Raw genomic sequence first — 4044 nt, 5'->3', positions numbered from 1 at the left:
AGCACAACAGCTCTGTGAAAAGCGTGCATTTTGCAACAAGTACCGACATGAAATTTATGAGCGTGAACACGGGAGTGCGTGGCAGATAGCCTCGAGCCCTACTCGTGGCGATATGTGGCAGCCGCGTTCATAAACAGAGTGGAAAGGGAGGTGTGTCCTACAGCTCGCAGGAAGCAGGCAAGGTGGCATAACCCTTTCCATCACGTTCCAGAAAGCAGCCACCGCGTATCGCCACAAGTAGGTCTCAAGGCTTCCTGCCACATACGCTTGAGTTCACGGTGATAATTTTTTTTACTGTACAGTTGTGGTGCTACTTCTTTAACACTTTATTATAAAAAAAAAGTTTTTCATAGCGAAAAAAAAAGAAACATCTGCACTAAGCCTATTGCTTGAAAGAACTGCACTCGAAAACAGTACTCTCTATGGCCGCATTACCACAAAAAAGAAAACCTACCATCAAAGTAATCAGTTCAAAGATTGGTAAAAAAAAATCGGCTGAATCACACTCCCAGACCAAAGCTACTCACAAGTAAATTGTCCACATCACTTGATACTTCTCTTGAACACATTATGGAATTAAAGTGGAAAAAAGAAGACGTGTACCGTTGGGAGCTAACTAGCATACAACACGCCGCCACCGGCAGATTTTCGCGGAGAGATTTCATACTCACCCACAGTCCGGTTTGCACTGACTGTCTGCACATCAATGCTTTTCATTTTTGGACGCACTGCAGCTTGTGCCGCCTTTAGTGACACATGCAGAGTGTACTGCACTGGGGCTCCACATGAGGGTGATAATGTGTCCGAATAATGACCAAGTGCTGGACCAAAACATGATTATCAGAGAAGTCTTGACGGCAAGTTTTACACACTAAACACGCACCGTATGTGACATGCCGGCAACTATCACGCTAGTGATTGGTCCATCAGGCGCACTGTTCAACCATTTCCATGAATACAAATAGATAATTTCGTACATATTTCCTATCAAATCGCACATGTGCCATATTGAACATGCCAAGAGGTTTTAAGATTAATCACGCAGCACTATTAATTTTGTAAGTGGTCTAGCCGACGTAGGTGTATCGGCAAGCGTAGTTGTTAACCAACGACCGTCTTTATGATTTTGAATTCCATTTTTCGGCACTCCACATAAAAGTGCAATCGAGGCTTACAACGAAACCGATCAGCGGAAAAGTAATACCTGTGCTTGAAGATTGCTCTCCCATGGCCGCTTCCTCGCAAAGATCAACATCATTGCTGCCAACCTCAGCCACACACTGGGCAAAACATCAAATACGCCAGCCTCACCACCACTCTCAATAAACATGCCCGCAGACAATCGGATGTAATACAAACCTGACGCTTCGGTTCTGTTGCTCCGCTTACAGGTGGTAGGAGACGTTGTGCAGCAGCAGCGGGATACACCGTCGGCACGGCACCGGGTATGAGCCAACGCTTCTTCGGAATCCCGAAACTGGCTGCATACTGGTAATCGTACGAGTCCGAGCAGAAGTGCAGAGAGCAAAGCATTCTCGACTTCCCCGGTGTTAAATAGCGCCGCTCAGTAGCCCGAACAAAGTCTGTTCAGGCGTTCCTTTGTGCATTGTCCCGCGGGAATTTATGGAAACTCACAGGGTCTCCGTATTTGCTGAGGCAGAAGTCCACCACACAGTAGTGCAAAGGCATGATGGTCGCTGCGCGAGCAACCGCCCAGATGTCTTCAACACGAGCACGATCTCACGCTAATATCGCCTTCGCGGGTTCGCTTGAGGATGCAGAGCACTTTGCAAAATTCCAGTGTGCATGGCTTGTTCGGCAATACGTTGAAAAAAACTAACCGAGCGAGTGGTGGTTCGCAGCAAATGAAGCTCGCTGGTGCGTCAACTGCGCTCACGTGGTTCGTCACTCGTGCCTCATGGCTGCGGCTGTGGCTGTGCCCCGCTCATCGTACGTAACTGTATTTTGGTATGACGTCACTATTTACGTTGGTTATTCTACTACTGTAGTGATGACAGCGTTGATTGTGCTAGCGATGAGTCTAGATCGTGAGAGTGAGCATTTAGGTAATCTTTGGAACCGAACTGAAATATTTTTTAAGCGTTTGCAGCTTCCAACACCTGGCTGTGAGTTCCCTTGCGTACAGAGGAATCCGATAGCCGCCTTTTTATAGCCTCAAAGTTTGGTGTCTCCACCCCTTTAACATTGACCTCATAGTTGCTGTGGCAAGGAGCGATGCACAGGCAAGGCTTTTGCTCCGCTCTGACGATCGGTTGATTGCTTTCGCACTCAGACAACGTCGCATGATTGCGTTTAGCGTTCACCATCTACCTCCGACACCCGTAGTGCTGCTAAACCGCATCTAGTTTAGCTAAAACTAAAAGAAGTGCCCAGGTTTTGACCATGCATAAGCTCTTACATTTTTGCGTCATTACCTTCTCTGGGAAATATGGCCACTGTTACCTCTGAACGCTCTTTCGCGCCTGGATAAGTTCCTGCCTCTTCTTTGTTATAGCTGTGGATGTGTTGTGAACGAGGTTGGTAACGCCTTAAAACAATCACACAGCGCTTAGCAGCAGACAGCATTCCGTGAGAAACACTTAGATGCACACTCACCTTCACATAGTAAAGTACTGTACTGCATTAATTTCCCAAAGGTTAGGAGAAAATGAGAGCGAGTGTGAACAGACAAACACAGTGCTCTCTTGAAACTGTAGTGATAAAAAAATAGAAAATATTGTCAAGGGCTACCAATGGAGGCTGAAGAAGCAGCGAAGAAGTGAGGACGTGAGAGGAGAAGCTCGGCATCTACGCCCTGAAGCAACCCGCTTTGGTCGGCACGCCTATGTAAATAGCGTTGTAAATAGAACCTGCAACTATGTCGTACCGGTGCTGGGTCGATCATCTTCGACGCCTGTCGACACCGCTGGAGCCGAAGATTTTCCGGACTGCCCCTGTTGCCGTGAAAATTACCAAGGAAGGCGATGCACATCAGCCAGAACCAGCTGCGCCTGCTTGGCAGCTGAGACGCAAATTATAAATTTCTCCATATAAAGTTTTACTGAAGCGTGTAACAAAAATGTAAAAAATAGCAAATAAGCATGTAGCTAGCACATGTTCTTTGGCGAGTTTTTAAAGGCAACCAAACTTGGCAAGTCTTTCCTCAAATACGTAAGATTCAGCCCGTTTCAAGTCATACTCTCTTTTAAAAAAAAGAGAGTATGACAAAAAGAGATCGTTGCCGTTTATGGCACAGCTGAGCAAACTGCGAAGTTATGTGCTGCGAAAGTAAACTGAATTGAGCCAGTGTAAAAAATTACACTAGCTGAATTCAATTTAATTTCGCCAGTGTAAAAAATTACACTGGCTCAATTCAGTTTACTTTCGCAGCACATAACTTCGCAGCTTGCTCAGCTGTGCCATAAACGGCAACGATCTCTTTTATTTCATTGTATTCATTGTATTTCATTATTGTATTCATTGGTGCTAACTGCAAAATAATGGCGCACATTTTTGGCCCGTTTTAAAATGATTACAAAAATATTACAGGCCTAGCCACCCACAAACGACCAGTTCTCCACACAACATTAACATGAAATCGATCTCAACTAAGTGTCCCTACATTCCTCACCAGTCCTTCGGTCGTCAGGAGTATCACCTCACCTGGTCAAGGTTCGCAGGGGAAGAGCCTGAATTTAAAGGATTTCCACCGTATTTCAAATGAGAACATATCAGCCTATGTACATGATTACACATGCTTTTCTGCGCTCATTGCTCAGATGTGTGCTTACCGTGATCCATACCGATGAAAGGCCGCATATCAGCGTGGGTAGTACATGGTAGAAAAAAACGTACTGCAACAGGTCAAGGTCCGCAAAACAACACCTTCTACTTTCACACGCTCTGAAGGACTATGAATACTGGTCACATCGCGCAGAATCTGAAATGATTTTGTAATAGAGATTACACTTGTGTAATCCTTAATGAGAGCGTACAAAATGCGATGTACCTAAATGAACCAAGGCCCTGGGTAGACGGTCACGC

This window comes from Amblyomma mixtum, chromosome 3, assembly GCF_055824585.1.
Source record: "Amblyomma mixtum isolate Tamu chromosome 3, ASM5582458v1, whole genome shotgun sequence".
Lineage (NCBI taxonomy): Eukaryota > Metazoa > Arthropoda > Arachnida > Ixodida > Ixodidae > Amblyomma > Amblyomma mixtum.
This window is presented reverse-complemented; position numbering follows the sequence as displayed.